The 20,962-nt window shown below is 37.2% G+C and overlaps 1 long non-coding RNA gene across 1 annotated transcript in view; it reads left to right on the top strand.

Annotated features, from left to right (window-relative positions):
- LOC106628005 (uncharacterized) overlaps positions 1 to 5,235 on the top strand; it is a 37,443-nt gene extending 32,208 nt beyond the window's left edge. The window contains exon 3 of the long non-coding RNA XR_001331189.2: positions 4,008 to 5,235. This is a non-coding gene — a long non-coding RNA (uncharacterized LOC106628005). The remainder of the gene's footprint in view (positions 1 to 4,007) is intronic.
- Positions 5,236 to 20,962: the final 15,727 nt, after the last annotated feature.

Genomic DNA, 20,962 nt, shown 5'->3' with positions numbered 1-20,962 from the left:
TCATTTAGTTTCTTGGTAGTCAGAAGTTTCCTCTAACATCTCCCAAGGTTTATTCATTTTTGTGTCAGATATTTGTGCTGCAACAACTCTGATTGATGTAGATTCCAGAAAGAACTTTTGATAAGTAATCAGTCTTCCCTACGGTGATGTCCAACCCCTATGGTATAAGGGATTCATATTTGTATTAGGAATTTATATTAATTTTCAAAATGCAGTCCAGAATTTGTCACTAGTCACAAAAAAAACAAAATTAAAGGTGCTACAAAGACACCTTGAGTTCCAAGAAAAGGTAAGAACATTTGTGCTTATATTGGCATTTTGCCTGAAAAGTGAAAGAGTGAATTTATCAAAAGCTATGCCCTGGCCAAGCACAGAGATGTAATTGAGAAGGAGTGTTTAGAGAATAAAATCTGCCACTTTCCTTCTGGTGTCTGTAAAGGTAGAGCAAGGTGCTAACCATAAATAGCCTGTTAACATCTAACAACCTTTTTACAGAATCCCATGTGAGTTTGTGAAGGATCTGACCTGACGTTTTCCCTGACAATTACCATTCAGCTATAAAAATAATTTTAGATGGCAGACTTCTGACTGCCACAGGCTCTCAAAGGAGCATGAACTGGATCCAGGTTTCCATGCCAGTTCTGAATTATCTCACCACTGGTGTCTAGCTGTAAACTTCTAGTTGAACTGGCTGCTTGCCTGCTTGCAGTCCCAATGAGGAGTTTGTGTTCATAAATTCAGAATGCTAGCTCTCACAGCTTGCTGGAATTACCACACTCACCCTATTTTCAGTCAGAAAATTCATACTCACGCTGAGTACTTCTGAAAATAAAATTCAATATTTCTGAATTTCTATGCACTTTCTTGGACAATTAAGTACGTCTCCTGATGATGCGTCCAATTGTGAAGATCTGGCAAGTTTCTAAGTCTACCTCCAAATTGCCAAGATTACCAGAAAGGGCAGGGATGGGGAATGTCTGAATTTTATAATGAATAGGTATGGAATTTGTGAAGATGCTGTTTCATACATTTGAAGTAAGAGGACTATGAAACCAGACCTTTAAGTGGTCTATGTTGACCTCTACTTAAAAGGAATAGGGATAGATAGACTTCTTGAGGTCATCAATCACCTTGGCCTAAAGCAGATGTCTAAAATAACTCTGCTAATTTGCATCCTTAAATTTTTTATTTCTTTTTACTGACTTTAAACAGATGTGGATAGAGTCTTCTACACTGCATGTGCAACAACTCCCACCAGTGCAGCTACAAGTCTTTCCTAGGATTTTGCGGAGTGGTCACCTGATTTTTCTGACAACAGATATTAGCCAGGCTCTGAAAGCTGAGTACTGGAGATTGCTACAAGGACATCATAACTCAGCACATTTACAAAACGTAGCCAATGAGAATTTTAGACTTTGATGTACCCTAGTATAATTTATATACATTTAATCATATCTTCAGTTGCATGTTTTGTGGTCATTAGCTTTATTTAATTAGATTCATTGTGAAAAAAACCAAACTGATGCCTTCTGAAGACTGTTTTTGGGGCAGATCTTTATACTTTATTGAGTGCCAGAAACCATTCTGCTAATAAACATCTTGTATGGCTTGGTTTTGTAAAATATTCAAGTACCTAAATAGAAATAATCCTGTGCCTTTGTTTCATCTAGCATTCTATTCTGACAGTTTCATTCAAATATAACATGTTAAGTATTTTCTGGTTAATCATCCATATTCAAGGCAGAGACACCAATATTTTCTTTTTTTTTTCAAGGTGTGTTTACTTGAAAGAAGACAGACAACCTTGGCTAGGTATTTCATATAGTCAGTCAATCCTTAAAACAAAAGAATGGTATAAAACTTCCCAGGTATCTTTTTTTAAATTGCAAAATAAATGTCATTCCACAATATTGATTTGTCTCTGAAAAATACATGCAAGGTTATACTATTATTCTCTCTCCCCTTAAATCTATAAAGCAGCTACAGAAGAAACTTATTTTGAAAACTTAAATGGATGCAAAGTGAATTTTGATTCACTGATTTACAGTATACCAACATTATTTTTGAAGTCAAAAAGGTAGTTTTGACCAGCAGTTTATTTTATTATATTGAGTATTTTAATAGATAAAAGGTTACTTTATCCATCTGACACTGCAATATCTATTTACACAGAAGAGATAATAGAAGTAGAAAAGACAATGGTACTTCTTAGATATTAACTTTAGGGGAGGAAAAGGTGAAAAAACAATAAATTTTTGGCAGTGTCTGCCACAGCATTACTTATAAGAATAGTCACCTCTGTCTCACTTTTTTCTTTGGCTTTCAGTTGTCTTCCTGCAACAGCTGTAAGTGATGGTAGTACCAAGACCACTACTTTACTTTTTTTTCTGTTTGGTACTTGCTATGCAATCTGTAGGGGTTTATTGCTATGTGGGATGGGGTGTCAGATCACCTCACAGGCTGAATATAAAAATGCAGATAGACTTAAACAACTCTTGTATATAATCCTGTATGCATGCTGTGAAGTTCTTTGTGCATCTCTTAGACTGAGGTCTCAAAAAAAACCATTTTCTGCTTAGCAGCCTGAGGAATGATTACTATAAAAGAGCTTTCCTTCTATTTCACTCAGGCTTTTTTCTTACAGGGTACACATTTGTTCTTATCCCTCTTTTGGCTTGCTGAAGTCCCAGGCTATCCAAGAACTGACCACTTCTCCTTAACCCTGTCAGTAAAGTTAGTAAACTTTGCTAAATCTTTCAGAAAAACACATATCATCCTGACAGAGAACTTTTCTCTCAAAGGAGTCTCTATCAGCTTTAGTCTGAGGTGCACTTGTAGAAAATGGTATATAAAAATTCCTGTGAAGATAAGTCAGTGGCACAAAATTTATTCTTCAAAAACTTCAGCCTTGAAATATAATTATGCAAATATTATTTTTTGAACCTAATATTTTTATATGCATTCCCATGTCTGTAAATAAAGTTTATATGTGCTATATTTCTCAGTCTTTTTCACTGCTGTCTGATACATTGTTTGAATTACTGTCTCTGCAGTGAGGAGGAATATTTCCTTATGATTTTGATAGAGACAGAAGAGAAAAGGAGGATGCCGAAGTCTCACAGTTAATATTATTGGGGGTTCAATCACTAATATGGGGAAAAGGAAAAAAAGAATATGCCTTATTTCATTCTCTAATAAAAACTTCTGAACTATGTCAAGTTCTGTGCTTCTTTTCCTTCTGACCTCAAAATATTGGTCAATTCATGTGTTCTGATTTCCTCCCATCATCACAGTTTGGATGGCAACACTGAATACTCTGGACTATCTTTTTATTCTTCCAGAAAGGCAGACATAGTCATCTTTAGTATTCTTGTATATATACCTAAGTAGTCTGTATATACATATGTCCTGGTGCAAGAGTTTAACACTAGGATTTATCTTTTCTGAAGTTATCATCTGAAGTGTCCTAGTTTTGCCTGGGGTAGAGTTAATTTTCTTCATAGAAACTGCTAAGGGGCTGTATTTTGGATTTATGCTGCTAACAGAGTTGACACTACAGGAATGTTTTAGCTATTGCTGAGCAGGGCTTAAACACAGACAAGACCTTTTTCTGCCTCCCACACCACTTCACCAGTGAGAAGGTGAGGGGTGCACATGGAGCTGGGAGGGGACATAGCTGGGACAGCTGACCCAAACCAACCAACGGGATATTCTATAGCATATGGCATCATGCTCAGCATATAACCTTAGGGGAAGGAGAAAGAAGGAAGGTGGCAGGGGAGGGAATTCAGAGTGATGGTGTTTGCCTTCCCAAGTCACCATTACGTGTGATGCAGCCCTGTTTTCCTGGAGAGGGCTGAACACTTGTCTGCCCTAGGGAAGTGGTGAATGAATTCCTTATTTTGCTTTGCTTATGCACATAACTTTTGCTTTACCTGTTAAACTATCTTTATCTTAACCTAAGAGTTTCCTCATTTTTCTTTCTCTGATTCTTTTCCCTATCCCAGGAAGAGTGAGTGAGCAGCCGGGAGAGAATGAGCAAGCAACTACCTGGTGCTTAGTTCGTGGCTGGGTTAAGCCATGGCATGAAGATAAGTGTTTAGTCCGCCCAATGGCCTGAAAATTTGGAAGAGATGAAGGACATAGAATGAAGAATTTATGAATGCTTCCAGCACCCTTCCTAATTTCATTTTGCTTACACAAGACTAGTGTATAATTGTTTTCAGAGTGACATATGGTCATGGTCCTGGTCAGGTTATGATATGTGTGACAGTTATATAAATAAGGATCTGATATTACATGGCTTTATTTTATGTATAGACACAGACATAACTTTAAGGAGTGTTTAAGTAGAAAGTGGAAACATATGGCAATGCCCTTTTAGTATCTTCCCATCCAATAAAACCATCTGGATATTTAAGAACAGCTTTTAAAACAATTGCAATTTTTTAAAATTAATGTAATAACAGGGGAAATCTCATGATTTTGAGAGGTGAAGGAGAAAGGAAGAAATAGATTGCCTGTTTTCAATGCAACCTAAAGAAATCCTGACTGATGTTCCTGCATAGCTGCTGAGTTACCAGGAGGTAACTACCCCATTGCCTTCATGCCATTTGAATAGAAAGAAAGAAAGAGAAGAAAGCAAATGGCTAATGAGCTAGATAAAGATAACAATCCATCTTTGTTGGATTACTTCTTTATTATTATTATTTTAAATTTAGATAAATAGGTTTAAATTTTAAAATGAGCATAAACGATATCCCACATCAAAGCCCCCTCTCATTTTCTGAGAATGAAAGGGATTGCTGTGGAAATGTGTAAAGTACCATCTCCAAAATATGAGGTGCAGAAGAAATAAACGCAATCTTCCAATACAATAAGTGTAAAAAAAAATTAATTCAAATTTAAAGAAATTTTAAAGCAATATATTTCTAGGAGTAATTTCATTTATAAAACTGTGGTCTTAATATAATGCCTTGTCTATGGTCAACACTTGGACTGAGGCAGTCCTAAGGAAAGATACAGGAAGGGGGTTTTGCAAAAATTGTGTTGAAAACAGGGTTGATAACTGAAATTCCAATTTCATATTGGAATTCACCCATCTACCACTTAAAGAAAGCTGTGGTTTTCAGATTTTGGGATTTGTTTTTCTTGTGTTCTGTTTTGCTATTTTTTTCACCTAAAATTCTAATTATATTTCTAGTACACTAATAATAAAAAAAAACCCCAACAATTCATCTGCCTACTCTCTTGGTATATTGGGAAAAAAAAATCCCCAACATCTGTAACATTTCCTAATGGAATTGAAGGATGTGTATCTGTATAACTACTAACACTAAGAGTCTCGGACAGGTGGCCAAGCTCTGGGGATGTGAATAACAACATTCAGGGATGCAGCATTTTTTTAATGACTGCAAAGTGAATTATACAGAGAACGATAAAGGCTCAAACCCTAATATAAACCATTGCCTTGGATACAAGCAAACATGGCAAAATTATATTTACAAACAGCTTATACTTCTTCCTTTGCATCCAAAATAGACTCCTTCTAAAGTTAGTTTGAGAAATTATCCTGACCAGTGCCAGTTCCCTCCCTATCATGTCTGGAAAATGCTTGGAAGAAGACTGAACTTCCCTGTGAAATTCCATGCCAGAAACAGATAAAATATTCCTGTTCCATAAATAAGCAGTATAAACCAGAGTATTCTAGTATCCAGGAGTAACTCCATTTTTAGTAGTATAGACACAATGAAAGATGTTGAAATTAATAAAAAATGTTAACATAGGCGCCCAGAAAAATGTCTGCTTGCTGCTGCGTTGAACTAGATAGTCACAGCATCTCTTAACAGCAGCTGAATAAAGACAGCCTATATTTCCAAAACTTTAAAAGTCCAATTTAAACAAAATTATTCCCAAGGCTTAGAACTTAATTCAGTGTCCGTGAAAATTGTTGAGGCTTGGTAGGAGTGAGTAGGAAAATAATTTTTTGGTTTATTTTTAAGATGCATTTTTTCCCAGAAAAGTTTCCAAGACAATCAGAAATTATCCTTTATATTGTTTTGTCTTGATTCAGTTGCCAGGAATAAAGTGACAACCTGAATCAACCTGATCATTTTCTGCTTAATACCCAGAAAAATAGTTATATTCTCCCCATCCACATTTCAGAATTAGTCTGCTAAAAAGCAACTCTGCTAAAAGCAGTGCTTCAAAGGCAATGGTTTGATGGTTAAGGCTTTACCATATCACTTGGTAGATATTTAGTAAGAACAGCAAATTTGTACCCAGGAAACTGACCCTTAGCTAGATTGTCTTTGACCTCTTGCGGCACAGTTCCCATCTCCTGTGGTGTCCTGGCAATGAAGTCCTTCTGAAATTTCTTTGTAGATTGTGAGCTGATCATGCAGGAATTGAAATGGTGATGCCAGACATATACTTTGCATGTTCTAATGAGTTTTGCTCTATTCCTTAGGCCAGCTGGCTGTGCAAACCTTAGATAATGTACAGAAACCAAAGCCAAAAAAGCTCAGATTAATAAAACAAGTAGCTGCAAATCAAATCAGACCTATCTTAAGAATTTTTAAGGCTTCAAAAGGCTGTAAACATAATTTTCACCTCGTGAAAATACAAATACCAAAACCAATGCTAGGGAACTCAGATAAATACTGTATAGCTTTCCCTTTTTTTTGGTATCATTTCATGCAAAGAAAATTAAAATGTGTTCTCACTTGGCCTAGAAGAGCTCTGGATAGGTGTGAAGCAGAGCCGCAGTTTCTTCTCAGTTTCCTCATCCCAAGGCAAGAGTAATAGGTTGCAGTATGATAATGAACAGACTGAATGAAAAGATTGGAATTGATTACACTTGGTAGTAATAGGTGTAGGAAGGACATAAGAAGGAGCAATAGAATTCTTTTTTCCCAAGAGCATTGGAGGCTGAAATGAGCTATATCTTACACTTTCAAATGTAAAACCTTTTTTTCTGCAGTTGAGTATAAAGAAATTTCATTAGCTTAACATGTAGAAATTGCTGTCAAAGGTAATGCTATAAAGCCAGCCAATTTTTGACAACTCTTGGGGACTGACCCGCCAAAAGGCTAAAACCATTCAAGTTTATCTGCCACACCAGAGTAAAGATGTAGTACTGAGGGTTTCATCCTGAGATTATTTTCACGTAACTCTAGCTAGACACAAGTCTAAAAGCAAGAGGACATGTCCCCCTTTTTTTTTACTGTGGCAAACACAGACATATTTTGTCTGATCCTTGAAGGTATCCAAGAAATAAAAAATATCTTAGACATTCTGATGGTATATGAAAACATTCATAGACCATCAGATAATTCTATTCCAAAGAAATAGCATTATCAATAGTAAAACTGACATTTTAAATGCCTTAAAATTATCCACCTCAGGCTGTGGACTTCCTGCCCATACCCATCACTGAAAGTGAACCTTTTTTAGAGCAAGGAAAGCATGTAGATATGAAATTTTATTCTACTTACAGAAAAACATAAAATCATAAAAAATGTGAGCTTCTTATACTCAAGCAATCAGTGTGATTGCCTTGTTGGATTTCATATCATTTTTTGCCCATCCTAACACTGTCATTTGAATGTCATTTGACTTTCCCAGCATAATCAATGATGAGTCTTTGAGTCAGTCTAAATGGACTTGCCTAAAGGTACACAGGAACACACAAAGGTGATAGGTAATTCAGCCCTTATGGAACTCTGATTGCTCAGAAAATGTTAGGGGAAAATGCAGCTGCTCTGAAACAGCTACCTCCAAAAACTACACACAGCAGTCTAGCATCGCATTTATCTTTTCTTTTAGGATGTCTGTTGCATCAGTATCTTTGTCAGAATAAAAAATTCAGTTTGCGGGTTAAATGAATTTTTTTATAAGTACTCAACAATTATATGCAAACATATAATTGTGTGTCATGTAGACTGGCTGCTCCCTGGGGGCCAGGTACTGCCTGCCATGGATGCTTGGTTCAGCAGAGAAGGTGCTCCTGCCAAGGGGGCATGGCAGGCACAAGAAGGCAGCTGGGAGAAGCTCCAAGCCTCTCCAAGAGTATGTGGCATTTTTGTAGTGAGAAGCCAATCGCACCTGTCAGGGGTGCAGATCAATGGAGTGCATGGACAGACACATACATGATTACAACATATTTGAGCTGTAGCTCAGGCAAGGGCTGAGGGTGACAGGCTTTACTCAGAAAGAGCTCCCAAAGAAAATAAAGATAAGACCTTGCTGAGGCTCCTAATTTTTATCACAATGCTGAAGTACCTCCTCTGCCCCTTGGCAGGGAAGGAGGGAAGGGTGGATATTTCAGTCATCGGAGTGGGTATTTCCCTGCAGCCTGTGGAGAGTATTTCCTCAAGGAAGTGTGACCCAAAGAAAGGCTATACTGAATCAAATTATTCTGACAGGAACTATGGCCCACACTGGATCAATGTTTGAGCATATTTTTTTCCCAAGTGTTTCAGCTAGTGGTAAGAACCTACACTGGAGCAGATGAAAAATATAAGGAGGAAGGAGCACCAGAGAGGAACTTTTAGGGACTAACCTTAAATCATATTCTCATTTATCCTGCCCCTCTCAGGAGAAGGTAGGTAAAAGAGTCTAGGGTGAAGGAGTAAAGCTGAGCACAGGAAGAATCAGGTAGTTAGAGATGTTCTTCTAATTTAGTCTTCATTATCCAAATCTATTTCAATGGAAAAAACTAAATTAACTTATGCATGTTGAGTGTCTTTTTCCTGTAACACTAATTAGTGAGTGGTCTCTCATTGTATATCTTGACCTAAAACTTTCTCCTTCAATCATTCTATTGAGAGAAGGGAGTGAGAAAGTGACTTGGTGAGCATCTGGCAGCCAGCAAAGGTCATGGTGTCATCTAATCATACATTTATAGAATCAGAATGGTTTGGGTTGCAAGGGACCTTTAAAAATTGTCTAATCTGATGACTCTGTCTTGGGCAGGAGTACACCTTCCAGTAGCTCAGGTTGCTCAAAGCACTATCCAGTGTGACTTTGAATACTTTTAAATGATGGGTCATCCACAATTATTCTAGACAGCCTATTCCACTGTCTTAGCACTCCTGCTGTAAAAAAAAAAAAATTCCTTATGTTCAAACGAAACTTGCCCTCTTTTAGTTAAAAACCACTACGCTGTGTTTTCATTACAGACCTTTATAAAAATTTTCTGAATTTCTTAGACATTTCTTCCTTTAAGTACTGAAAGTATGAAAGAAAGTCTGAAGTCTTTCTCTTCCTCAAGACGAACTACCACAACTCTCTCAGCTTTTCTCTGTTAGACAGATGTTACAGACCTCTGGTCATTTTCATGGTTCTCCTCTGGATCTCCTTTAACAGGTCCATGTCATTCTTGTACTGGGGGCCATGGAGCTGGATGCAGTGCTTCCAGTGGTGTCACTCAAGGGCGGAGTATAGGGAGAGCACCTCTCTCATGGCATCTCCTTCTCAGAAGGCTGCAAAGAGCAACCCTTCTATCCATGCTAGACAAATTCAATGTCCTTAGCTGCTCCTCATAGGATATTCCTTCTACTTGGTCTTGTTGAATTTCATGACATTCGCATGAACCTACTTCTCTAGCCTGTCAAGGTTCCTCCACATGGCATCTCTTCCCTCAAACATACTAACTGTACCACTCAGTTTGTTGCTGTCTACAGACCTGAGCACATACTTGGCCCCACTGCCTATGTCACTGATGAAAATATTTAATAGCCTCGGTCTCAGTATGGAACATTGAGAGACACCACTCAATGCTGGAGTTCAATCTAGACATCAAGCAATTAACAGCAGGTCTTCTGAAATGGCCATCCAGGAAATTTTTCATTGATCTGGAATCAGATTTAAACAAATAGAATGCCTGGTCCATTTTGAAATCCATGTTTTTTGACATTTGTTTTGTGCATAAAATGTTCTTGACCTTTTAATCTGTGTTTGAAAATCTAGGCCTAAAGATTTTATAGTGCTTTCTGTGAACAGCTGAAGTCACTACTGAAATTGAAACACCCATAATTTGAAGGAAACCAAAATAAAATTACAGTTCTGTTTCTTATTTCTTCAAGTATAGAAAAGTGACACATTGGAGTTTATTGTAATACTAACAAAATATTTGTGATGGGTTGACCTTGTCTGGTCTATCACTATCCTTCTCAGCAGGATAGGGGAAGAAAATAAAGTGGAAAAAAACTTGTGAGTTAAGGTAAAGGCACTTTAATAAAGCAAAACCAAACACCAAGTGCAGAAGCAAAGGAAAGCAATACATTTATTCTCTAGATTTATTCTCTACCTCCCATAAGCAGGTGATGTCCATCTGCTTCCCAGGAAATAGCACTTCAGTACAAGAAGCAGTTGCTCTGGAAGATAAACAACACATTAACTAATGCTACTGTCCTGGGGTGACTTTACCTTTAAGATAGCTTTGGGAGCTAGGGAAGTTGAAACTGCTGGAATCTGATGGGAGTTTTTTCTCTTGACCAATGACTGGCCATTTCTGAGAATTGGCGGCGGTTTTAACCATTGAGAAGTGAGATCAACCTGGGAACACCTAACTTAAGATGTAAATCCGGGAATTTCTTGCTCTCTTTAGTTTCCGGTTCTTGAAGAGGTAGCAGGCTCCGGTTCAGCCTCCTTCCCCCCCTCACCAGGCCGGACAAGGCCGTGGGGTGTGGGGGGGGAAGGCGAGCTGGCCCAGGCCAGGTCAGGCCGGTTCCCCCAGCTCAGCTGCAGTTTCTGCCGCTGGCTGGGTTTATCAGAGACTGCCGAATAAAGAGAGAAGTCATCACAGACAGCTCCAGCCACCACTCCAGCAGAGATAACAGAACCAGCTACAAGGCCTGGACAAGATTTTAACCTTTTCATTATCCAGATGAGACTTGCAGATTAATCCTTTTTTCCAGAGAGAGAAAGAGAGAGTAATCAACATGTAAAGAGACCCTATAAAGTATCAAAGACAGTGAAGAAAGGAATTAAGCCTCTGAAGGGATAGAGAATAAGGAGATGCTTTAATAAGCTGATATATTTTTCTGTTAAAGCTATGGAGATGGACAATAGTGTTCTGAAAAAAAAATCCTTTAATTCATGACAGAGTATATTGGGAGGAGTAGAGTGTTACAAAGTGTGGATTTTGAGCAAAATGGTGAAGTGGTTGTGATACAGTGAGATACTGGAACAGAGCGGGAGAAGTAATAGTTGAAGGTTTGTGGCCTTTAAGAAACAAAGAGAAAACTTCTGCTTCCAGGGAGGCTCACAGAGACAGATGAAGAGAACTTTTGCCTTTGAATAACTCATCCTTAAAAATGACATCCCTAGACTGATGACCCACACACACCTCAGAGAGATGTGAAATGGGAGGAGAGAAATGATGGCAGATTTTTCGGGCAGTTGGCATCAGAGAAATAAAAGCTATGAAGAAAATTAGTTTTCTTGTGAAAAACTCCATAGATTAGCACAAGAAGACTTCTGCAACTCTACAAAGACTGATGAAAAGACTCTAGCAAGAATTGGGACTGTTTTAAATACCAAAGTTTTTTTTGTCTTTATGTTGTCATGTGAAAAAGGAAATAGTTGGGTAGTAGGGGAGAAAAGGGTTTTCTGGAGGTTTTATTCTGTTTTTCTTATTCTTACAGTTTTTGTTAATAAACTTTCTTTATTCCTTTTAAGTTTTAAGCCTGTTTTGCTCTTGTTCTAATCCATATCTCAAAGCAAGAAATAAGTAAGTTTTCTAGTGATTTTTTTAGTTACTGCTTTAAAACCACATCATTTATTTGGTGCATTGGCTGGGAAATGAAATTGGCAAATCTAAACCACTACAGCTACCTATTCTGTACAGCAACACTCACCAACACTCATCTTTTATTTTTGTGAGACACCATATGATATGGGATATCTCTTTGGTCACTTTGGTTCAGCTGTCCTGCTTATGCCTCCTTCCAAGAACCTGCTCAGTCCAAGGGTACTGATGAGGGGGGAAAGTTGGAGACGTGGCTTCATGCTGTGCCAACACCGTTCAGCAGTAGGCAAAATATGTTACCAACACCTTTCTAACAACCAATTCAAAGCACAGCGTTGTGGGGAATGATGAATGCTATGGGGAAAATTAACTCCACATAGTTAAATTATCTCAGCCAGACCCAACACAAGGTTTCAGCCAGGCACTGCAGCATTTGCCATTTCATGGTCTTGTGCAGAAAAACTAAGATAATATCAAATTTTCTGTTGGTTTCTTTTTCTCTTTTTTTTTCTCTTCATAAACAACTTTTAAGAATGCCAAAGCTTCAGCTCAAAGTTTTCCATAACCCCCACTGTTTTTCCAAGCACCCCTCAAAACACATATTTTATCTATTTACTTTTTACCAGGCACTCACAAATCATCTACCAGCTGAAGACTTAGAGATGACCTGTTTCTTTTCACTTTGATCCAAAGGCTGATGTATTTAAACTGTGGTAATATTTGGTATTGTGGTTCAATAATGTCGTTCAAGAGCAGATATTACTTTTGACTTAGATCAGATGCACAAAATTTGTGTAAGATACATATATTTAAAGTAAAATTTAACCCTGTCCATCAGTTCTTCTTCATCAGTAAGCTGATGATTTATTCATTCACCTCTATTATATATTGGATAAGGAACTGGAATATCTTTGGTTGTTGTAATGCACTTTGCTTGTGCAGTTGAGGAATTACAATCAGGGAGAGAAAGGAAAAATGATTGACATGAATACGTCTCATTATTCTGCTGAGAATTTGTTTTGACATATCAGTCAATGTAAATCATCAGTGTTATAATATCATTGATTACAATTTGTTTCTCTTTGATCACATCAGAAATTCCTTGTCAAGATAACATATAACATGTATCTTCCAGAAGATCTTAACTGTTTTAATAATGTCTGTCACCTCTTCCTACTGAAAACCATGCAGACCACCTACTTGTAATTTGGGTTACTAACTGAAGCGTACTACAAGACAAAGTAAGTTTAGCTATTGTCTTGAAATACTATTTGCTAACTTAATCTGAAATCTGGAAATAAATGAAAGCCCAGAATAATCCAACATGTCTTTGGGCTATCTAAATGCTAATAACCTGGAAGACCCAGCAAATTTGCAGATGACACACAACTGAAGGATGGGATACCATCCAAAAGGACCTGGACAAGCTCAAGAAGTGGGCTCTTTTGAACCCTTCAAGTGTTCAAGGCAAGATTGGACAGCACATTGAAGATCTCCCTGCTCATTTCAGGATGTTTGGACAGAAGACCTTTAGAGGCTACTTCCTATCCAAACTATTCTGACTCTATTATTCTACGAAGATGATAAGTGTAGGTACAGTGTATCATGCTCAGGGTCTTGGCCATGAAACACCTGCTAGGTTAGAGTGGGATAAAATGAATGAGATTCCAGAGTTCTGAATGGGCAAGAATGAATCAACATTTAAGACAAACAATCTTATAAAAATTACCTTTCTGACTTGCTCACAGTTTTCCAGTAAAGTGCTCATTCTGCATCAGTTAGGAATTATGGAATGCATTAACTTTCAGGGCTAAAGGAAAAAGAATTTTTCATTCTTAATTTCTTTTAGATTTTTTCTAAGAGCCAGAACACTTAAGTAAGCATTAGTAGATTGATAGCAGGAACTAGACTATTAGACAAACTCCATGACCTAATATTTGTGTTCTTTGCCCTACCATGGAACAGATACCACAGAAAAGTGATGCATGATCCTTCACAGAATATGTGTTGATGATTTAGAAATCTGTATGGGAATAGCATAATTAGAACTGTGGATTTGAAAGTCACAAGACTAAAATTGAATTAAATCCTTATCATACTCCTGAGGCAGTGGATCTTACAACTGTGATTCTAGATTTAAGGGAAAATAGTCTATATTTGAAAGGAAGAAGAAATAAATACATATTTTTGTAAGCAATAATAGTTCACTCTATGTTTTGAGCAACAAGTCCAGAGCTGTCCCATAGTCTATACATCTCTTCAAAAAAACTTCCAGCAGTTCAGAAACAGATCAGAAATATGCCCATACTTATTTTTAATTATGAGCTAACTTTAGACAGTGATTTTGCTTGGAATTTCTCTCATGCTCTGTGTTGTATTTTCATTAAGAACTCTGGGCACACATGACTTAAAGCTGAAGGATCTATCATGGAGAATGCATTTAAAAGGTCTTGAACTGGTTTTGTGCATATGATCTGTTTAGAGAGAAAATATATACTATACTTCCAACTGGAGAGTTGAAGGAAGAGTTCTAAAAATATTAATTTTGAGCTATATTTTTCAACCAAACCCATTCTTTGGAATCTGAAGATGGGGAATTCAGTGAAATTTGTTCTGTTTTATAGCTCAGGGCATTGTATTTTGAGGTTCTAAATAAAATGAGATTCATAGGAATATATATTGGAAGTGAAAGATTATTCTTCTACCTCAAATAAAATTAAAATCAATACAATAATTGTAGTTAGTTTTCTTACGACAAATGATATGGTATAACCCTCCCTCAAATGGTAACCCACATCAATTCAAGGCTTACCGCAGCTGGTGGCAAGGCAGTGTTTTTCCAAACTGTGCTAAGTTTTGAAACAAAAAATACTTTTTAAAGATCCTGGATTTTTTTATGAGATACGCATAAGGGTGGATTCAGGGTGGGTTTGTTTGGCTTCGGGGTTTTTTTTTGAGATTTCTTACATAAACAAAACAGAAACACAAATTCAAAATACAATTTTTATGTCATTCATTTGCAATCTGAAATGCCATCCTAGGTGATTTTGTGTAAAACACTTCATCACTTATCTAATTTGTGTTATTTTCTTTTGAGCATATTCTCCTATAAGAAACAACCATTTTGTAGTCTTGCTCTTATTCAATCTTACACCAGTTGAATTTTCCACTGCACCATGCCATGTTTTCAATTATGTTACACCCAGATTATTGTTTTGGGAAAAAGGAAACCCATCAGATATACAGAGCCAGAAATTAGACTAATTAAAAATTTACCAATCCATATGGTCTAATTATTGCAAAAATACCTCATTAATAGATCAATTCTCTTTCTCATACATAACTCTCAATTATTTTTGGATGTTATGCTCAATCTTCCCCTGGTCCTTTAATAAGCTGAAAGGAGAAGGTATATTTTTAAGAAGTCAGCACCATCCTGAGGGCTTGTCTAGGATAATGCACATGATGCCAGGGTTACTTTCTCCTCAGTTCCATACTTTTTTGGGGTTATCTCAACATTTTCTAAGACAATCTGTTTCCCTTCGCTTGCTTTCCTGATACTTTTTGCAAGATGTACGATATACTCCTCCATCCCACTACTCCCCCAGCCACTCACGCTAGAGGAAGAATAAATCCAGTGAACTGGAATGTTTTTAAGGGGAGTTAGGACATGAAGAGACCATTCAGATAGAAAAAGTGAAACAAGCTACAGTGTTCCTCAATCTGGTTTATGATTCCTTAGATATTAGGATTTCAAGAATCTTTAAACACCTAGTAATGAAAATAAAGTGGATTTATTTATTTCAATAAACAACATGACCAGTTCTTTAAGAGAAAAGTAATAATCTGTAATGCAATAACATTAATGTAAAATTGGAAGCAAGTTTTTTCATTTTACTTCTGGAAAACACATTCAAGTCTGTAGAAGATAATGTTATCTGCTGGTTTATTTACTTAATTAAATGATGCAGGTTTAATGGATGAACAGAAAACCTCTTGGCATTTCCTTGAATGTTATTTTTCTGATTTATTAAAAAGCAATATATGAATAACTATTAGGATTAATTAAATTAATGAGCGTCTTGTAAAGTTCTTACCTTTTACTTCTACCACTTTTTTCTCTCTTTTTTTTCTTTTTTCTTTTTCCTTAATTTTTCTTTTTTCCATTAAACTTTAAAATTCCATTAAACTTAAGCTTTGAAAAATGGGAGGTGGGAATGGGTGGAAAGCAAAAAAAAACACTGGGTCATCTAAATAATCTAACATTGAAGACTCATTCCAATAAATATCTTAGGACAACAAGAAAAAGTTTAGGACTTTGGGATGCCATTCCATTGATCAGGTCTCACTAACACACTGAGTCTTGGCCATGGCAATCTCCATAAGTCAAAATGCACGGGTGAGCAGTGCACAGCTATTACCTTTTGGTCACTGTTCACATGAAAGAAAGGTTTGTTTCCTCTATGTCTTCTTTTTTAACCCTTGCAGTAGCTATGTTTCCTCTAAACAAAAATTGGTCCAATATTTGTCTACACAGAGATGACAGGTTTCTATTCATGTTTTGTATATATATACAGAACAAACAGAACTATGCAAAGATGAAATGGATGGACTGCTAAAAATTGAAGAATTACTCTAGTATGTAAAAAATATAATGCCATTAATTCTTGTTTTGGGAATCTTATGAAGCAAGCACCTTTACAGTGATTCATTGCTGTGCTGTGCCTAAAACAAACAGCAGTCCTGGTAACCCAGTCAAAAAGGACAAGGGACAGTACGCTGCATCATGAAAGCATGGAAATGTGGGGAGAAAAATGAGGGTAATGTGCCTTGCATGGAGCTGAAATTCCTTTTTATTTAAAACATGCTGTTCCATGTATCTGTGAACTAATTTTAATCCTTTTCTTCCCTGAAATATTTATGCCTGGTTAAGCATAGTATTGTTTTCCATTTGAACACAGACAGAAGAGCCCATGTCATTTCTCCAGCTTTCTTGTAAGCCCTGTTTCGGTACTGGAAAGGTGCTAGACGGTCATCTTTAAGCTTTCTCAAGGACAAACAGCTCCAATTCTCTTAGCCTGCCTTCCCAGAAGAGGTATTCCAATCCTCTGAACATCTTTGTGGTCCAACAGGTCTGTGTCCTCCTTTAGTCAGAGGCCTTAGATCTAGATGCAGTATTTCAGGTGGGGTCTTATTACAGTGGAGCAGATTTATAATCTCATTCTAGAAGGATCAATAATATATTGATGCAGAAAGATTATTAGCTGGTTTTCTTTCTTTTAGATTTGCCAATATGTGCCTCAGAAGCGAAGTTGTTTGGTAAAAAGGAGCCTACTAAGACAAATCCAAAATCTGTACTAATATTAGCAACATTAGTAAATAGCTTTTTTGAAGCTGTAGTTATTTGGGAATTTATCTGTCTTTACAGTTAACAAAATTCCCATAATTAATATTATTAAATGTGCACATTATTTTTATTTCTACTTTATCCAAATTATTTCTTCTCAAAATAAAATAAATCAGGCCATTGAAATCTGGTGGTACGTTTAAATTTTGTCTTCAGATGTTATTCAGTGAAGCAAAAGCTTGATGATTAGAACTAAACCTTCACAATTAAAAATTACCTGTTAGATTAGACTTTATGTAAGGGGACCAACTCTCCATTCTCTCAGAGCTGTTTCTGGCAACTGTAACATACCTGACATATAAGGACTTAAAATGATATCAGACTGCTTTGTCACACAAGAAAAAGAACACAATTATCTTTAAAATGTTTCTGTTCCTCTCTACAGAATTATCTTTTACATTATTGTGATATTCCCTTCCATTTCAAAAGCCTCTGTTTAGGCACTTGGATGTGTTTCTGTTCCTTCTGGTCGTTTTGTCTCTTAAAGCTTTAACAGCTTAGAGAAATTTCTTTCTGTGAGATCTGATCAAAAACCCAATAATGAAGCTTAAGCTCACAAAAATTATAGAGATGGGAGAGCAAGGTATTTAGCTCATTTCTCCATCAGTTATTTTTCCTTGAAGAGCCTCAAAGAGGGCTCTTTCAAACCTAAATTTGACAGTCTTCTACCTGGCTTCTTTCTGGTTTTATGAACAAAAGCTATGGGATAACTTTTGTACTCCCTTCAAAAATTCAACTGCTTGCTTAATTGTCTTCTAGGCATCAAATCAAAATTCTTTTAGATTTAAATTATGTGTAGAAAATAAGCTTTCCTGAAAGTCATATGAGTGATGCTAGAAACTTCATGCAAACAAAGCAAATACCAGAGAATGATGTATCCCTGAGGATTTCGAAGTCTCTTTTAGTCTCATTTCTCCCAGTCAGGAGCAAATCTTTCTACTTCTACAATAATAAATCACCACATTTATGGGTGTTCACTAGCTCAGCAATGGAAATTAGTTCTTATTGCTATCCTAACAAAAATATTTCCTGTTTATGAGTTTGTATATGATGACTCATGTTTACCAAAAGGACTATTCCAGATGTGAACCTAATTTACATCATGAATTAATACCTTATTTGTGCATCTTGACCAAAGAATTACTAGGCCTTGTCTTCTCATGTTTGCATAATGTAACAGTTCCTACCTAGCATTATTTAAAAAAGAATACATAGTTTATTCTGTGAAATTGCAGAAGTTTGTAGAACATAATTAGTAACTTTTAATTATATATTGGATGCTTTGCATTCCAGATTCTTAATATTTTCACTCTAGAGATAGATTTAAAGGTGCTTGAAAGAATGAGGTGAGAAATGTGAACATAGTTTTCAAATCAGGCAAGAGTACCAGCTAAAGAAAACTGTCTAGCAAGTATAACAGATGTACATTTAAATCAAAATCCCATGTAAACCAATTTGTGGACAAATCTGAAAGAGCCATATTAAAGTGTGGGAAACTCCTCAGTTTATAAACTTACAGGTGAGTCCTAATCATCCAGTGCAATGTGACCACAAGAACACAAATCTTTGAAAATACCTCAGCATTGTTATACAGAACCTATGGGAACAACACCACAGGGAAACAATGTTAACCAAATCAATCTTAGTAGATGTTATTACTTTATCCTAATTTTGACTGTGTAAAAGTTGCATCAATTCCTTGCTAATCATCTGGGCTCTTCCAGTAAAGAAGACAGGAGGTTTCAAAAGATAATTAAGTCTTACCATTTTATATATCTATTTTATTATTATAGTAGGCATCCTCCCGAGATGCCATTTTCTTTCTGTTAACTATTGAGAGAGCATAGAATATTAGACTTGACTCTGTAAGGCATTTCAGAGGGCCAAATTTTTGGGAAAATAATTCTGCCTCTTGAGTATAAAATAAACACCACAAAACACCTAGAACAAAGGCTATCATGAAAATAGGTTGGACAATATAAAAAGTCTGTTGAAGAACAATTATTTAGAAAGGCAAGGGGGAAAAAGAAAAAAAAAAATCACCCCACCCAAAAAGAAGCAACCAAACCACAACTTCCTGCACTGCACCACTAAATCCTAAACTATTTGATGACATTTTTAGGATTCTTTACTTTACCTGTACTGACTAAAAAATGCAGACATCTAAGCTTCAAATCACGTAAGCATAGAGTAGTTCAGATTTGACAAGACTTGTGATTGTCTGATTTCTGCTTAAATTAGATTCAGCTCAGAGATCACACCATGCTGCTCTAATTTTTTAGATCTTGAAAACATTGAAGAACAGATGTTATTGGGCAACCTATGGAATCTGCCTGGCTCTCTGAAGAGTTACTGGGGTAAAAATATAAAGATATCAGCTCTGAATTGTGGTAGTATGCAGAGCTAAGGTATGGTAAATAGAAAGTTTTTAGTTAATTTATGTCATATTTAAATTTTCTGGCTTGAGTAAATTAAGAAATAATACATTTCCTAAGATTTGCAGTAAATCACCATAACTGTAAAACAAGGTCTGCTCTTTTCCAAGGGGAAAGTGGAAAGAAAAAACAGAAGTAATGTAAAGAAAACATCATTTTAGAACAGAATAAAATTATGTAGATGCAGACATATAAAAATCTACTTTTGGTACTATGGATGCTAGCTTTGGAGCAGGCTGCAGGCCCCATGGCCTCTCAGTCCTGCCTGAGAAGCTGGCCTGGGAAATTCACAGGAGGATTTTAAAACAATCCTCAGAAACAGAAAACAACTGCCAGGTGCTGTTTGTCTGTCCTCTTGTTTTCCTTGCAAGAGAAAGTCAGGGGGTAGTGAACCCCACTGACCAATGATGGTGATGTGGTGATTTACTGACCAATAAGAGTTTCCTTTCTCTACTTTCCACAAACTAATCTATATAACAAGCCTAGAGCAATAAACTAGAAGATTTCTCCTGTTGTGACTCCCTTGAGAGTCCGTGTCATTCTTTCCCGCCATTCCTAATTAGAACGACATCTGGTGACCCCGCGTGATGTTGAACCGACCCCCAGGTCTGGTAACCCGACGTGATGTGCAGCCGACCCCCGAGGTCAGAAAGCAACCGATGTGAGGACATCTGCTAATCCCCTGAGGGTAAGCAGCGAGCGGGAAAACAGCCAGCCCTTCCCCCTAGAGGGGTAAGTGGAATTCTCCCGGGCTTTCCTAGAGGAAGCTAGTTTTGAAAATCAACGATATAGTGGAGCCCTGCCAGTGAGCAGGCTTGGAACAGCCTATCTTGGTGAAGCAGAGCTCGAAGTCCCGGGTCAGAGCCAATAGCGTCTGCATTATTGCATTTGCGGAGCCACCAAGATAAAGTTTTCATAATGGAAAACTGTAATTTAGTTAACGAGCAGCTGGTCTGCCTTGCATGGCAAAATGCCTTGCTGAGCATGAGACTCTGTGTTCCTGAAGAAGATATACACGCTTTGTTCCACTGGGTGAAAGCGCAGGAGTTTGCTATGACTGTGAATGATGCGTTTGACCTTGAGATTTGGTGGTCAGTAGGAGACCACCTGTGGACTGAGCTAGTTGCGAGAAATACCAGTGCGTGCGACTTAGCAGCAACTTGGGGAGTGATATTTAGGGCACTGGAACAGTGCCAGCCTAAAAACAGTGAAGCCGGGAAGAAAAAGCCGCCAGCGAACGCCGCGGAACCTCCGCCAACAAAGCAGCGAAAGAGCAGAAGTCGCGCGGCTCCGCCTTCATCAGCCCCGCAGGCACCGCCGCCACCGGCACCGCGAGAGCTGCCTCCGCCCGCACCCTTCACGGCG

Source organism: Pseudopodoces humilis, chromosome 2 (genome assembly GCF_049639895.1).
Source record: "Pseudopodoces humilis isolate 2021_Gansu_Grassland_sample_001 chromosome 2, ASM4963989v1, whole genome shotgun sequence".
NCBI classification, from domain to species: domain Eukaryota; kingdom Metazoa; phylum Chordata; class Aves; order Passeriformes; family Paridae; genus Pseudopodoces; species Pseudopodoces humilis.
The sequence above is the reverse complement of the archived record's forward strand: the minus strand, read 5'-3'. Positions and strand labels throughout refer to the sequence as shown.